Source organism: Corvus hawaiiensis, chromosome 10 (assembly GCF_020740725.1).
Source record: "Corvus hawaiiensis isolate bCorHaw1 chromosome 10, bCorHaw1.pri.cur, whole genome shotgun sequence".
NCBI lineage: Eukaryota > Metazoa > Chordata > Aves > Passeriformes > Corvidae > Corvus > Corvus hawaiiensis.
The window spans coordinates 12807287-12825050 of NC_063222.1; the positions used below are offsets into that span (position 1 = coordinate 12807287).

The 17764-nt window shown below is 41.0% G+C and overlaps 1 long non-coding RNA gene across 1 annotated transcript; it reads left to right on the forward strand.

Annotated features, from left to right (window-relative positions):
- The first annotated feature begins 291 nt into the window (after positions 1-291).
- LOC125331036 lies at positions 292-15004 on the forward strand. The gene is made up of 3 exons (XR_007205831.1): positions 292-1314; positions 4706-4887; positions 14541-15004. It is a non-coding gene; the product is annotated as an uncharacterized LOC125331036 (long non-coding RNA).
- The last annotated feature ends 2760 nt before the right edge of the window (positions 15005-17764 follow it).

Sequence of the window (17764 nt, forward strand, 5' to 3'; positions counted from 1 at the left end):
GAGAAACGGTCTCTGTCCTGAAAGAAAATGTGAACACTGTAAGTATCTTTCAAAGGGGTGACACAGCAAAGATTGTCAGAGGATTACTGCAGTCTTAATGGAGACAAATCAGGAGTTTGGAACTATGAGCAGCAAAGGAAGAGCTGGAGGCAGGCACACCTGAGTCTTCAAGCTGTGAGACACCAGTTATAAATGAAACAACTCTCTTGTCTAGATTATTGCTAGATATCAGGAAAACATCACTCAGAATGAATTATTTCAGTCTAGAATATGGGAAGGATTATTTTTTAAACTACAGGGCTTTTTAGCTAAAGTTGCCCATTAAAAATTTCCAGCTTTCCTATTAACTACAGTATGTCTTTGCGATTAATTACAGCATGTGGCAGCAATATACACTATGATACATATATTTTTCAGAAAGGAAAAGAAGCCAGATGATCCAGCAGAGCAGTGCAGTCACGTCCCCAGCAAGCACCACTGCTCAAGACCATCTGCCTTGGCAGAGTATTAAGGACCATCACTCAAGAGTGAGACAGTGGCTAAGCAAAATCTTTTGGTTATGAATCCTACAAGAGCAAAGCAAACTTTTCAAGCTAATATTTGAAATAACTTTACAGATAAAGAATAAGAGGCAACAAGAACATATTAGCATTTCTTTGATATGTATTTGCCGAATGAATAATTTTTCTTCATGCTTCTTTAAAAAGGACTGTGATTACCACATCCCATTTTCATATTCAAAAAAAGTGAAGCATGGAAACTTTCCTTTGGAGTACTGAAATGAAGCATTAATACTTACAAGGCTGTTTTCCTAATTTTCTTGAAAAATATTTATAATAAGTAGCAGTTTTTCTCAAAAGAAAATAAGTTCCTTATCCATTCACTGAGAAATTATCACACCAAGGAGAGTCTTTTTTCAAGCAAACCTCCCACATCAGCCACTGAAGCAGCTAAAACCTGCACTCCTTTTCAGCAGCCCAGCTCACTCATTCCTCCCAGCTGAGGAAAGCTGTGTGCACTGGGCTAGGGAGTTCAGTGTATTTTTCAGTGTGAGCATTTATTTTCTGGTCTGTGCAATTCTAACCTGTCTGCTCTCACGAACATTATGGGACTCTGACAATTTCTAATGATGACAAAGTAATTCAGCACTGTCTGTGTTTATTCCTCCAGGAATACGCTGCTTTAGCAGAAGCACATTTGCAATGTGCATGACCCCTGCTCTCCTTCATAAATCTTTCTGACAAAACGAAGAGCCGGGGTAGCATTTGGAATGGGAGCAGTATCAACTGCTGCATCTTCCTGCTTTAGGACCTGGTAAAAAATCTCAGATGTATTTAATCTGGTATAAAAGACATTATTTCCATTTTTTAAAAATCTCAGATTATTTAATGCAGTCTAAAAGGCATTATTTCATAAAGCTACCAAGCAAATCAGAAAAGCCCAAGAGAGCCAGTTCACTCAGGAGGTGAAAGCTAAAGGCAGAGCTCATTTCAGATGGAATTGTGGGTCTGATGTGGTCTCAAAAGAAACACAATCACTGGTACAAAACTGATACTTCCAGAAACATTGGCTGAGGTCCATGGGGCCACTGTGTCTGCAACAGGAGGGGAAGAAAAGCTTCCTTAACATTAAATCTGTCTTTCAGAACTTCTGGGGTGGGGCATTTCATTACTGGTGCAATGTAGAGTAGCCCCCAGACAGTTCTGCCTCTCCATGGTCCTTTCAGACATTATGAGCAGCCAAGAACAACTGAAGGACTGAGTAACAACCAGCATTAACAGCAAAATAAAGTTGGATAATGTAGGTAAAAACCTTATACTAATGAGCAGGACATTCTAGGAAATAATGATTTTTAATAATGGCCACATGCCATGAAGATCCAGTCTGGGTCACCTTGTACACACCCATCTCTGCCACAGTAGGACAGGGACACAACTGCTGGCAAGAATGTTGAAGGCAGCTTCTCTGATCTTCTGTGTGGAACTTCAGCCCCATACCCGGAAAGTTTGTGACATCATTCTAAAAAATTTCCTTTGTATCTTTCTATTGAAAAACTGAAGGGCTAAAAATAAAATGTAATTTTTTTTCTTATTTCTGCATTTTCAAATTTTGTGAGCATCTCCTTCCACAGTTCTTGATGGAGCATGGGCTGGAAGGCCTCTCATCTGTTTATTCATCCAAGCAGAAGCAGCATTCATTCTTCGAGCATGAACCCCAGCCTTCTGCTCTAAAGCAATACAATTGCTTTTCTCTGCATCACAGAGAGATTAATATTTATTCAAATCCATACTTATTTATTTATTTGGCTGGTAGAATTAAATTGAGAGAATCAAATACAAATACAAATCTAGAGCCTGCAAAGCACTCCTTAATTGAGGAGAGCCTCCATTTGTGTTTACACAGCATGTTTTAAATTCCTTGTTATTGGTTTTAAACAGCGCTATTGATAAAATTTCAAACTGAAAAATAAGACCTGACCAAATTTCTGACTTTTAGGGAAGCTTTGACTGACAATGCAAGATGTTGTAGCCTGTCAGACCCTGTTTCCTTAAAACATTCCTAGAAGATTTATCTATGAAAGCCCTTTCAAGTTTGGAGTCTTACATATTGAGTTCTGAGCTGAACTTTCTCGTGTGGATTTATCACTAATTACCATCCTGGTGGGAGGTTTTGGGGGGAAAAAAGGGGGAAAAAATCCCCATACATATTCTGAGAAACCAAATGCTTTTGTGTACAAAAGGAACTGTATTTTTTAGCTACTACTGCTCTTACAGAAGTATGGGCTAATAGTGGAAATAATGTCTACACTCTGGTTACACAAGCAAGCTATTTTAATTGTTGCTATTGGAAGACAAGTATCAGCATACTACATCTGAAATCATCTGGAAAAATGTATTCTTTGGCTTTTTTTCCATTGAATGAAATGTTGTTTAAAACAGAGAAAACAGTTCTACTTCCTGATATGTTTTTAGTGTGTCTTCAGGGCATTGCTATTTATTTTGCAAGGTCAGAGTAACTGTATGCTATTCATTTCCCTGAATTTTTGAAATAGGGCCTAGCATCTATCAATTAAAGTGACAGATGGACTTTTGTCTATTATAAGCTACAATCACTGATATTTCAGAACTATTTGCTTTTACATCAGTTCTCTACTTGTCTATTTTTCTTAATTATGGCTTTAGAGACAGTTTAACAAATTCTAAAATGCAAAAAACAAGGAAAGGTCCAGATTAAAAAGTAATAGTTGAGTAAGAATAATTATAAAAATAAATAATGAAAACAACTAAAAGCTAAAATACAACATTCTGGTTTCCTCTAATGGCCAAATAGTGCTAAAAAAGTGGATTTCTCCTTTAAAACATCTCCAGGCTTTTGATACCTGAGCAAAGTATTGATGGCTGCACACTGAAAAATTGATTTAATTAGTTTTTGGGCCAGGTTGTGTGCATACTGGAGAACTACTGAGAAAATGTTTAATGGATGAAGACTGGGAAGGTCAGGAAATCTCCATTGCATATTTTTTTAAACCTTTGGTCTTGCCGTGCTTGCCATCACAGATATATTCAAAATGCCATCCTGATGTTTTTGTTCACCCAAACCGGCATCCCTATTACTATTACATCCCTATTACTAAATAGGGATGTACTATTTTCAGATTTACTATCTGAGAGTTATGACTAAGAGAGGACAAGGAGCCAGTCAGAAGACAGTGACTTGCTGGGGCATTTCTGGGAAAGCAGTCTCAGCATAATTTTATTGTGCACATTTGGAGGATGTGGTCACTGCCTACCCTGTGGCAAGTTCCCCTTTCACATCCTCGGATGTGGATAGTTTGAACCATTTTTTAAGACCTATTTCAGTGTCTCTTCCCCATCCCCAGTGCCAGCAGCCTCCCCAGTCTTTACAATGTCTGACAAGTCCATAAAATTATGTGGGCTATGTATTTGTATGTGAATATACACAGCTATAGAGGTGTATGGGGAAGTCTCCTGGTCCTGTGTCAGCAATGCCATGCTGTGTATTCTCTGGGGTAACAGCAGCCCCACGTTTGCCCTAGAGCCAACAGCAGGGATATTACAGTGGCTCTGGACTCCTCTAGGGGTCACAGCCCCTATCACCACCCCAAGAGAGTGCAGAGCTGTAGATTGCTGAGCCTTAGAGGCCGTGTGTTCTGCTTATACCTATAAAACTGGATTATGTGTGACACCCACACTGCTGCTTGAGTTAGCACTGCCCTGATCAACAGATGCAGCAGCCCAGTTCTGCAGTTCCAGCTCCTCCTCCTCTGTACAGACACTGTTTTTGAAGTTTAACTTTGGGAAAAGATGAAACAGAGCACATTTGAAATAACACTTTTATCATAAAATGAGACTTCTTTATTAGCACAACAGACTCTATCCAATATCAGGTAACTCCCTTTCGTCCAGTGTGGTGAAGGACAGCAAGGGAGAATGAACTAGATGAAGTGGGAAGCTGTGCTCATTTAGTTCAAAAAGCCTCTCAAATACCAGCCTTGCACAAGTCCTGTCTTCTCCTGAGAACTTCATCCCAGTTAGGATGTTTGGAAGTTATATCTAGTGTAAAGATAATTTTAGAATGGTTTAACCACCTGTGGTTTAAGCTCTATTAGCCAGTCTAGTAACTAGTAGTGCTATCATTGATGCTGAACATTTAATTAAGAGCAATTTCTGATTACTTACTGCAGTGTTTGGGACCATGAAGAAGGTGATGTGCCAGCATTCCAACTTGATACTTGAGGCTGTTTCGACACTGTGGGACCCATCCTCCAGTTCCACAAAGCAGGCTGAGCAGAAGGGTGTGAGAGCAAATTCCCCAAACTTGGCGTACATAGATCATGGACAAAAGATTGCAAAACATCTACAACAGGTAAAGAGACAGAAGAGATGGCAGGAGAGCACGAAACATCCTGGAACAAACAGATGCTGCAAAATCCATATTTTAGTGTGAGTAATATAATAAATGGAAAAACAGGCAGATTGATAGGAATAGAGCAATATAAAGGAGTCAGTACAAAGTAAATAAGGCAATAAAAATCCATACCAAAACCAAACTAAGTCCTTCTAAAAGATGCTCTGTATCTAACAGCTACTCAAATGCTCTAAGATATGGGAAGCATCTATGTGTAACTGTTGGGATTAATCCCTGTACCTAATGTCAAAAAAGATTTTTCAAGTGTGCTTTGCTTTTGCACTAGTGCAAAAGGCTGCCAGTGCACGACTAAATAAGTATTCATATGTTATTTAAAAATAATTTTTCTCTCTTAGGTAGTTCTATCCTGTATTACCATATGAATGTAAACCAGCTGACATTGTGATGAATTGGAAGAGGTTTCTTAGACATTTATTAGGTATTTAGTTATATTTACTATTTGAAAATATTTTCAGTGTTGTGCTGGAATTCTGGATAGCCAAATAAATAGGTAGCAATCTAAGTCTGAAAAAAACCAGTCCACAATAACCTGCAGACTCTAAAGTACTGCAACCTATCAAAAAAAACCCCTAAAGAATTCAGATGCAAAAGAAAGGCATTTTTTTGATACTCAGGATCTCACAAAACCAGCCATTTTAAGCCTGGGGAGGAAATAACAGAGTAGCTTAATGACCTAAACATTTCATCAATGGTATCAGTGGACCCTGCAAGGGAGTCACTACATTTGTAACACTTTTCCTTAGTGCAATATTGAAATTGAAAGTTACTGCAAAAAACACTGCTGGCCTGACAATTGTGCAGTATTTTGATGGATTTAGATGAGATTTGGATTTAGAGAGAGCAAACTGGGAAAAGATGCCTGTGTAATTTAAACTGTGATTGCTGAGCAGAACAACATCCCAGCTATAAAGCTGTAAAAGGAAAAACAAAGGTTCTGATATTTCCCTCACTAGAAACATAAGTAGCGTGGGACTGAGGCAAGGAAAGAAACTAAACAATCAATTCAATATTTAAACAAAAACCAAACAAATAAAAAATACTCTTTTCATGACACAGAGCAAAATTTCATGACAAACACGCTTGTATCATCTTGAAGTGATTTGAAGTCATAAGATTCATGCTATGAAGATGAAAGACAGCAATAAAAGCAGTTATCACTAGGACTCTCTGCCCAGAGCAGGATATGACTTGTGCTGCTCTCCCTCCCAGCTCCTTGTAGCCTTCAATCAAGGATGGCCAGCCTGGCCAGAGTACCCATGTGGAAAGGTGGGAAGAACAAAAGCCAGCTCAGACTGAGGAATTTTGCAAGTTACAGGGTTGTGTCAGCAGCCTAAGCACATACCAACTGTTGTTACTTGCTGGTCTGGGAACAATAAATCACTGTCCAGCTCCACAATTCTTCCTCAACACTATGCAAGGCCATTGCTATCCTGGATTAACAGATCCATCAGCAGTTTCCATGAGGCACATCCTCTGTTCCAGCAGAGGTGAACACAAATGCCTAAGCTGGAATTCTAGCAACGGTGGAGGAGATGGCACAGCAATACAGAGGAGGCTGTAGAACAATAAAATGCTCTTTATTTCACCCCCATGCAGTGCCCCAGGCTCTGATCCACAGCAGTCACCCTTTGCAGCACAGCTCACAAAAGAGCACACATTTTGGCCTGTATACTGTATACTTGCAGTCCCAAATAGGTTTTTTCTCTGATTGCACCCAGATAAAACATCCAAGATGCAAACCACCACCACAGCAGTGAAACCTCCCTAACTCAGCAAATGCTCAGAAATGTTTTTCTGTCATAACAGCAGACAGAAAAACAAATAATATGTATTACTGCACAGCTTCCTTGCACAAAGACTGGGGTAAAAGTGTAGCTTACCAATCTGCCATGAATCCCGGTTTTCCTTTGGCTAATTGCTGGTACACATGCCATGCCATGGGCTGGCTATATGAAGACACCCAAGCTATTAAAGGAAATTCTCATACACAGAAATCAACAGCTTCAAGCTGTTGGGACTAGTCACACTTTGAGTACATGCTGCTTGACAATGAGAACTATGCAACAGCAATTTATTGTCATGGGAAATTCTGCCTCCATGTTTCTTTCATTAAATAACTTATTTTGTCATTACTTCTAGCAACCAAAATAAGGCAGGATCAAGTTTAATGACTTCTGAGGCGAAAACTTGCACTAAAGTATACTTTTTTTGTAAAGTGTGGAAACATCCACTGAAAAACAATTGTTTGTCTGTCCAGCACCTTCTGAAGAAGACCCACTTTCCTGCACATGCCAAACCAGCTAACACAGTGAGGATCTGATGAACCGTGAAAGAACAGAATGTCTTGTTCATTTACATACAGTAAACACATGTTTCATCCAAACACAATTGTGAAATAGTTTTGAAATCCTTCTTTCATTGCAGTTTGGAGACTGTTGGCTAACAAGACTCCCAGAAGGTTTTATTGTCTCTTGTTTACATGGGAGGATCAAATTACAAAAAAAATGTTTTGGAAATATAGTTTGTGTTTTGTTTCCTGAGCACTTTATTTCTGTTGAACTAGTATTTCTACAATTAAGCACCAGGCACCTCCAGGATCCTTCCAGCATAAACTTATGCTTTAAAGAAAGACATGCATAAAATCTGGCACACATAATGATAGTCTGTCTTTATCACCACAGTCGAGATAAAATTTAGAAGCTGGAAACACGGCTGTCTAGCAGTCATAATTCTGTCTGCATTTATCTGGCACCAGCTTTCCTTACTCTTTATTTTGATTCATTCTGTATTTTATTCTCCAAATATTTTCTTAGATTGAGTACCTGTAGTACTAATCCCTGACATGCTGAGTAATTCTAATTCTTGCCACTTATGGGAGTAGGTGTGGAGGCTGTGCAAGACTTCACAGAATAAAATCCAAAAGACAAAACTGGCACATATTATAAAGTCATCATGGCAACAGCAAAATGAGTTTCCATGAAAAGATGTCTTGGAGGAAAGTCTGTGTATGTCAGGGAGCAAGTCTCAAAGTTTTCCAGCAATGGATGCTGCAGAGCATTTCAGGAATCAAGGCATGCCCAAAGGAAAAGCAAATGAAACCAAAACAAATCAGGCTAGATAGTAAGCTTTTACTTTAAAAAAAGAGTTTTATTTTGAAATAGACATAAGTGTAACAAGCTTGGTGTTCTCTCCTGGATACCTGGCAGTCAGGGAAACCCACACCATCAGGGCCTGGTCTGACAGAGGCCAACCCTCGTGTACTCTTCCAAGTATATTACAGCACAAAGAGAGTAAAACTGGGAAGGAGGAAGAAAAGGACAACAAACAGCAGGGAATGCAGCGAGGCACAACATTTTTCATCTTCAGAAGTAATGCTTTGTAATTTCTCTAATGAGTTTCACTGATGAGCTTGAAGAGATCTGTTAATGGATTTCTTAACTCACATAATGTCCTTCTGTCATAGCAGTATTAAATTGATACACAAACAAGTAAACTGAGAAGCTGGGAAAGCCCATTCCTGGCCAAACATGAGCAGCCCAGCTGGGAATGGGGTGAACCTGCAGATGCAGCAGCACCTCCCATCCCATGGCACTGCCTCAGGAATGTGCCACCAGGAGAAAGACAACTGGGACAATGCTCCCTTCTCCCCTTCCACACCTCTGCTGCTCATCTGTTCCCTTCAGGTCCTGCAAAGTTCCAGGTTTTGCTTTTGGTAAGTTGTAAACCAGAGTAAGTCAGAGCACCCACAATATGGTTTAGTGAAAATGGCACCAAACGTTTGAGCATCAATGATCCCTGAAGTATGTGCATGATTAGGAGAAAATCTACTCCAATCTAGCCCATGGCCACACCAGCCAATTATCATAATCAGCAATCATCTAAAAATCCAAGACTAGAACAATGTCAATGCAGAAAAAGAAATAATTTTATGATTTGCCTTTACCCAGAGAATATGTCATAAAACAGGCACCAAAAGTCATTTATTTCTACAAAAATTGTACTTCCATGCTTCCTTCTTTTGTGAATAAAACATCCATTAAGCATTTGGGAACATCATGAGTCAGAGGAAGCTTGCATGGGACTCTCAGTGTGCAGGAGAGTACTATTGTATTAAAGTCATCAGCTTCGGACGGCTATCACCACATTAAGAATGACTTCCAAAGCCACAAAAAGTAGAATTTAGCCATGACTATCCCTCTCTATCTACTAAAAATAATTGGAAGACTGGGATTTTTTGTTCTAATAGTAATCAGGAATCAAAGAAATTATGGAAGCAATAGCACAGTTACAGTGTATGAATAGTCATTGATGGATCAAGTCTGAAAATTATTCTGATCATTAAAGGCAAGTGGAAGCCAAGCAAATCAAAAAGAAACAGGAATTTTCAGCACTTAGTCTGGATGCGCAGGTCCTCACAGAAGAATAGCAATTTAAACATCTGTTACTGTCTGCAACAATTTCAATCTTGAGAAATCAGTGTCATGATTTTTTTGGGGAAAGGACCCTGTGTTGTGACTCAGTATTTGGTTCAAACTGTACTTAATTAGAGTAAATCATTGCTGCAAATGTCACTGAGCTGTAATTCAGGTAGAAATAATGAAACTCTAAAGTAATTTGGTCTACAGCTGATGATCACCTTGGGAGGTTCTTTTTAGAAGAGGTCATTTCAGAAAGTCTTTAAGGGAATACTGGGGTTAAAGATAGTCTGAGAAATTCTAAAGGGGTTTTTTATTGGCAAGAGGTAGAAAGGTCAAATCAAAGAGGCTCTTTTTGTCATAGAAATATTCTCAGTACAAAAGCTTCACTCAGAGAAAACAGTGTGACCATGTACTCATTCCCTAGCAGATCAGATGTATGGAACTGGCCCTATTGTTAATAAAAATCCACTTTCATGACAATGGCTGCAATTTACTTCTTCTCACAGCCAAGAAGCCATGTGGCCAGAGGGACCACTATGGACAGATGGAGCTGCTGTCTACATACCTTCAAATTGTTATTTTACTGCACCTATGTAAAACAACCCCAGAATTCAAACTCTGGTTGTAGTCATATTTAAGAAATAAAGTTTAGGCTCTAAATTTAAAAAGATTTTCAAAGAAAATAAAAGCTGGGAGGTTTTTTATATACCTCTCTTGCTTTACTTTTCAGACAGTGTTAACACTGTACAGTCACTTCACTGAACCTTGGACTCATCTGCAATGCAGCAGCTCAGCAGCAATTCATTTCTGCTTTACTTAAAATTTAACTTCTTTTCTTTTCTTTTCTTTTTTCTTTTCTTTTCTCTTTTCTTTTCTTTTCTTTTCTTTTTTTTTTTCAGCCTGGAAGGACAGAAATAGAGCCTCATTCTGTTTTAGAGACATAACAGAAGAGGCCACTCATTGCACATACTTCAGACACAGGCTGGTTTTGACTGGCACCACCAATATTGAGCAGATCTAGACATTTTATCTCCCCTATTGGAATAATTTCAGATTTACCTTTAGCTGATCTACCACTCTTGTAGCTTAGCTGTGCAGATAATTGTAGCATGTGAGCAAAAATATAAAACAAGGTAAAACTACATAGAAAGCACACCACAATATGAAAGAAAGCCTTCAATTTAACTTACCATCTCTGTGGCACATGAGAATACTTTATCCCTGAAGGGAATGTGACACCCACCAGGTGTCAGGTCACCCAGTAGGTTCTGAAATGAAAGAGGCACCATATCACTGCTCATGGTCATTCCACAAAAATCTCTGCTCAGTATTATCAGGGGGTTTTTTTTATTATTGTAAGAAAAAGAGAGCACTGAAGAGGGAGCACTTGCAATATCCCATCTGGGGAGCAGCAGTCCTGTGGCTGCTGGGTGCTCATGCTCACTCAAGTCTGAGCCTTTCCAAGTAACCCCGGCCACGAGCTTTCCCAATCCTGTTTTATATAGAAATGTTCAGTTCCTTCCCTTCTTTTTAAACTTCTGGTTTGTTTGGTTTAACAGCTGAGTGCCCTAACCTAACTCAGGGACAGCTGCATTTCACACCACCGAGAGGGGCACAGAACCTGGGTGACAGGACCTGGGAGACCAGCCAGAGCAGACATGCAGGATTGCTCCGTGCCTGTGCTGTGTGGGAGGCAGGAAGGGCACAAAGGCAGCGAGGCAGGCTCTGGTCTAGCCTAACAGCTAGCCCATGTTTAAGAGTGGACCAAAGCTCTCACACAAAGGAAATCATACCAAGGAGCATGGGCAATTGTTTTTCTTGGTACGTGATGTTGCTTCTTGCATTTTTTGGGTTCAATACCTACTAATAATCTCTTCAGTAATTTGTTAGAGTAGCCTCTGAAGTCTCTAGGTTTTTTATGGTTTTACTTGTTTTTCTCTCTTATTCACATTGCCTTTTCTCTTTGATGTTCTGTTTTTCAGTGTTTGTTATGGCATCGCAAGCGTCGCCCAGAAATCAGTGTCTCACTCAGGCGTTACATAACAGTTACACCAGATACTGCTGATGTTTCCCACTGTTTACAAAGCAAACTCGGTTTGCTCTTCATGTTTTCCAGTACACAATTGTCAGTTTACAAATGAGCAGTGACTGAGTCATTTTTGCCAAGCCATCGTCTTTCCACCCGCTGTATCCTAGACCCAAGTGACAGGGAGCACATGGCAGGAAGAGCCATACCAGAAAGGGCAGATAATCCACTGATGTAGAAGAGGGAAATTGTTTTAACTTGATGTAAGTGGTTAGGAGGTTATTTCAATGCTACTAATAAGTCTTTTAATTTGGCAGTGTTGATGCAGGGTTATTTTTTTTAAGTGGTTGTTTTCCTTTCAATTTCTAATGTTCATTACTAAGACCTAAATCTTTGGCCACAGTAAACTCTCTCCTCTCTGACTTTCCTAAAATTACACTGAATTACATGTGCTGTGGCCTCCACCCCAAATCTACAGCCATGTATTTAAAGGGTGCTTGCAATTAAAGTGTAAAAGTGAAAAAAGTTGGTTTGGTTTTGCCTCCTGTGTCCTAACCTGAAGGTGTCACAGAGCATTCGAATAGTGATCGTGAGCAAGGCATAGCTAACTTCTGGGCCAAATCCTGTCCCTTCCCTGAAGATTTACCTCTCTTAGTCTGTCTCTGCCAGCCCTGGCATGGTCCTTCTATATGCATGTGCTTTGGAAAAGGGGCCAGGTGACATACAGGGGAAGAAATGTGGGCTATGCAGAGCATTATTCTCTTGATGTCAGAATTTCCCAGTGTATGCTGTAGAGCCAAGTGGACCTGTTTCTTACATATCACAGCTCTCCCTCTAAAAGTTTAAAGCCATGAGCAATAACTTTCTTATGCAGTGCTTTTCCAGGCCATGGTGGAAGAGTCAGTCCAAAGAGCCAGTGTGTGAATCTGCTCTCAGACAGCTCTTCACTGCACTCCTGTGTGTTTCCAATAGGCACAGCAGTGATGCAGCATCAGCACCAGTACCCTGCCGTCTGGGTGATGGATGTTACCAGTCATAAATAATCACTGAATCCATGAGAACTAAGAGGAGCTCATTCCTTTGCAGTCCCAATAGCGTGCCACACCATGATACATCACTGTGTCTCATAGAAATGAATTGGTCTTTCTCTTTTTGTTCCTCCACATTGCCATTAGCATTTCCCTGCAGTGAATTTTATAAGCAGGTTAGGCGACTATTCTTCACAAAACTGGTTTCAGACTTTCCTAGGCACAGTGGAGGAACAAGGCTGTCACATAGAGAGCTTCACTGTTGCTGTGATGCCTTCTGGGCTGCAGTGAACTGAAATGTTTTTATTTTAAAGGCTTGGCTTTGAAAGAGCAATTTCACCTTCTGAGTTGCTAATGAAATAACTACACTCATGCCAAATTGAGGCTGGTACTGCACACTAAAAAGAGACAAGGAACAGCTGTGTTTGCCATTATGGCTTCCACTTACAAAAGGGTTTCCTTCTCAGCTCCCAGATCTTTGCACGAATAAGCAAAGCTGCAATTGCACAGCTTTGAGAGCCCCAGCATCCTTGGCTGCTATGCATTTTTTCTCAGGGTTTGCCCTGAGGCTGCATGGAGCGAAAGTAAAGAAGTGACAGATAGAAATAGATGTCTTAATTGATACTGTTCTCTAAGCGGATGAACAGATGTTTGAAATTAAATGTGACCAGTCCAGGCACACTGAAAATTCACTCCACCTGAGTGCTTTGTTTGCTTAAGGGTTTGCTTTGTTTTCTTTACTTTCCAAGAACCCTTGGATGACTTCATAGGATCTTACGAAAAAGGATAATCACAAATAATAAAACAGCTCCAGTTTACACCCACACAATGATAACTGTACTAATGAAATTGTTCCTTTTTCTACTGTGGTAAAAGACCATTCAGCATCATCCTTACCAATTTCCATGTTGTACAAAACTACCATAGAGAGGAAAAATTAATTTATCCAAGTATTTTGTCATTAAAAGGAACCAAATGAGGCTTTAGGTCATAGCAGTGTTTTATCTGGGTGACTCACTTCAATCTTCCTGACACACACTTCACTCTCTTCTCTATTCTGCCTGAGCAGAACTGTTAATGGGCCTTTGCAAAAGGCCTTTAACATTTCTTAACGTATTTTCCCTGCTCCTCACCTCATTACTGTCCATTTTAAGCAGTTTCAAATTATTTCTTCTCATACACACTCAGAACATCCTTAGAATTTTTGGTTTCTGGATTCATCAGTGACACACATGGCTGAAATGCACCCATTTGACACCCTGCCCTGAGCACTGACATCCAATAGTCAGCCATACCCTGCTGCATGCAGCTGTTGGAAGATGATTAAATTGTATTGCCTAATCTTTTCTCAGGATCCATGTTGCAATTTTCTTTGTGGCACAGCCTCCCCTTCAGCAGCACCACCTCTGTAGCAATCAACTTTGCATTACTCCCAAACTGCAGACATAGCAAAGTTTGATTGCTGCCTAAGGTAATACATTGGGCAATAAAATTGTGCCTGTCCTGAGCACTTCTGCCTCAGTGTCAGCAGTGTGTCAAAAATATTCACCTTTATGGCTTCATCTAATGCCAGATGGTTTGTACTGAGATATGGTCAGAGTGTTTGTACATGGTCCACAGGATTTCAGTTCACAGGATGCCAGCCCTTCCCTGCTCTCAGGTAGTGTTACCCCCCCATCTGCAGAAGCAAGAAAAAAGGCCCAGCCAGATTGTCACAAATGGCTGCTATACAGGGTTGGAGGAGGCAACAGGAATTGTTTTCATGTTTCATGAACCATGTTCAAGCTGTTTTCTGGATGGAAATGGTGAGCCAGCATTGGGAAAGCTTTTTGGGAATATTCAGGAACTTGAATACACTTGGATTAGAGAGTGGCTTGGGTTATGTGACAGTCATGTGGGCACTTGCTGCAGTTTATCACCCGTAACTGAATCTGTGTTCTCATAGCAAATGACTTTTAACTTAGTCTTCTCCTTAACACTTATGAAATCATCCACTGATTGTTCCCAATGTTTCCTGAAGATGAGTAGTTTGGTCTAACAGAGCAGACACTTTAGGCAGGGAAAAATATACTACTATTTTTGCAATGGGTTATTAATCCCTCTACCTGTTTTCTTTAGGTACAATGGTGGTCTGCAAAGCAGGGAGTGACAACCCCAGGTTGGGCAGAGAAGGCAGGAAATATAACCCATGGTTTCCTTAGAAAAACCCCATTGGGAGCTAGACATCAAAGCTGGCTGTCTATTCAGGCTTGCAGGCAGAACCCACTCCCAGACTGTTCGCTGCATTGCGCCCATGTGGAGCATCTGATGTGTACAAAATGGAAGCCTTATTCTGAGTTCTGAACTTGATCTGTAAGTCTGCAGTTAAGATCTTTCTTTTACAGACAAAGGAAATCTTTCCTGAAATTTGTTGGATTTGCTTCACAGTAAAGTGGTTTTCATCTAAGATGTCTTTGTGTGTTGACAACCTTGTCTGAAGGTTATTTCATTGTATTCTCCTTGATCAAGTGCTATTCACAATACAGTGGATGTCATGACCCAGTAATCCCATTTAATAAAATTCAATGTCTCCTGACTAGCTAGCAAAAGGAGGTCCTATTCAAATAATTACCAGACCTTAACATTGAACTTGTGATTAATATCAAATCAGAAATGGCTTTTGCTTTTCCCCTTCTTCTCACCTTGAGTGAATTTGGGTTTGCTTAATAGATCTAGATATCATCAAAGTCCTGAAAATCTGCACACACACTATAATAAAGACAAAAAATAACTTCTGATGGGTACATTAATTCACCTCATAAGGCATCCTGTTAATTCCCTTGTCTCTTGAACTATCTAAAGCTGCTGATGTTGCACATTTGTCTCCCTAAAATAATTAACTCTTATCAAAATCCACTATGCTTCATTTACTCAAGCATAACAAGCTTGTTGCTCACAACATACAGTTTGTCTTTGATATCAGAAACATGAAAATAATGTGAAAGAAAGAGGCTCTAGATCCAGAAAGGGCATGGGTGTTTGGACTGTTCTCTCCTACTTCCCAGGGGAATGACTTCAGCTTGTGAATTTGTCCAAGGGCTTGGGTGTTGAAACTCCTTACTATGGCTTGTGCAGGATTAATCTGACTATATTGGGAAAAGTGGAGCAGTTTCTGCAGAAGAAGGGGTACCACAAGATTACCTGTAAGGAAACACTCTTCTCTTGAAGCTACTGCACTTTTCTGAATATTAAATACTTATTAAATACTTATGGAGCTGTGGAGAAAAATACAATGATACGTGAGCTGGTAGGAACTCTGCAAGGTGGGAGATGAGGAAAACAACCTGATCAGCAGAATACTCTCTGGACTTCAGTAATAATATTGTTACGGCAGGGATACTGTAACACGTGTATCAGACAACGAGGCCCGTAGAAAATAAATATATATGGACTGATTCTTGATAGATGTTTCAGAGATGTTTATTTCTCCAGCCGCATGGCCAGGATCTGCCCAGGAACTGCTCAATCACGGGACCCGAGGGTCCTTCTGCCCGCGCAGGGAAACACAAAACAACCAATGGGGAACGAGGCTGAGCAGGGGCAGGGAAACACCGTGCCTCCCCCCCAGGGCCCCTCTCCCAGGGCCACATGGCAGGGGGGACAAACCCCGACATTTCACCCGTTTATTTTTAACAAAAAGAGATTTAAAACTTAACATTGAAAACAACTGGATAAACATAACAAGAACAGTTTCAAAACAAAACAAGCCACCCTCCTGAGTCTTTAAATGTCCAAACAGATTCTCTGGAACATCTTAAGGCTGACAGAAGGGAGACAGGAGCATGCTTTGTGGGGAAACTGAGGCAGGAGAGGGTTTCTTCCATTTGTACCTATTGGAACTCTAAACAACAATAGTTAATTTATTCCCTCCTCCTCTTCATCCCCTACTCAGCATTGGAAAGGGATTTTTGGGGAAACAATTGGCAAAGGCATGGTTTTGTGAGGAAAACCATGGGTGAAAAAACGGATTGGGAATACACTGGGGGTAATAGGACATAGGGTAAAGGGGAAGGTGGGATTAGGAAAGGGAGACTGTAGGGGGGCTTATAATGGAGATATTGTCTATCATGACTATGATTTTTAGCATATATACTGCCTTTTACAGAAACACCATCACGCCCAGTGACCTCTGCTGCTTGCAACCCTTTCCTACTGTACTAGTTTGAAAACAAACCAGTGGGAGGCACCAAGTCAGAATAACAATTTAATGGAAATTAAAGAAAAGGGGGAAAAAAAGGTAAAAGAAAACACTGTCAAACTGACAGAGTCAAGGTACAACCTGACACCCTGTTAGGCAGAGTGATGGTAGCAGTCTGGTAGAATGGTGGCTGCAGTCCTCTGAAGCAGTAATCCTGTAGTAAAACAGTCTGCTCTTCCTCAGGAAGTCCAATGGTGGCTGTGTAGCTCCCGTCCTCTGGAAATCCAGTGGGAAGCCGGTGTCTCTGGTGTTCAGCCTCAGATTATATCCACGATGGGATGTTTGGTTCCTCCCTCTGGGTGGAGCATCTCACAATGGGGTAACGAGTCATGAGGCAAAGTGTTGATTAGGCTCATTAACAGAAGATAGTCCGGAGGGAGTTATCTCTGAGTCAGGCGGCAGGACAATGATGGGCAATTAACAGAAAGATAGTCTGGGGGGAGGAGGCAAGGAAACACTGCCCCACCTGATTTCAACAGCTGATGGGGATGGTAATAGAATACACTGCAACCCAGGACACCTACCTTGCACAATTTTGAACTCTACTACTTCTCCATCTTCTAAACTTGGGATGTATTTTTCAGGGTTATTCTTTTTAATAGCAGTTCTATGAACGAGTATGTCTTCTTGGTTGTCAAATCTCGTTATAAAACTGTAACTTTGTTTAACATTAGACCATTTTACTATTTCTAAAACCTTAGCTATGATAATTTTTTCCTTTTTCCAAGTGGCTGCTGTTTTCTGTCTCGCTGCATTTTTGCTTTCTCTTTTGTTTTCGCTCGCTCCCGTGTTGGAATTGCCAGGGTTGCTGGGGCCGTGTGGGCTGCTCGTGCCTGCGCGCTCTTCCCGGGGTCGCGCGGGCCGGGCTGGGCCACTCAGCTCCCCGTGCGCTGCCGCCTCTGCTCTCAGCTGCACTGCCACTGCCTGGGGCTGCACCCACGTCTCAGCCGGGCCCCCGAGTGACGACCTCCCGCGCCCTGCTCCAGCACTCATTTCGGCTGGGCGCAGGCTCCACTCTGCTGCCAGCCACCACCGCCAGCTGCTGCCTGCGCGCCGCCCCTCTCGGTCGGGTGTTCACGGGGCTCGCTCCACTACGCGCTGCGCG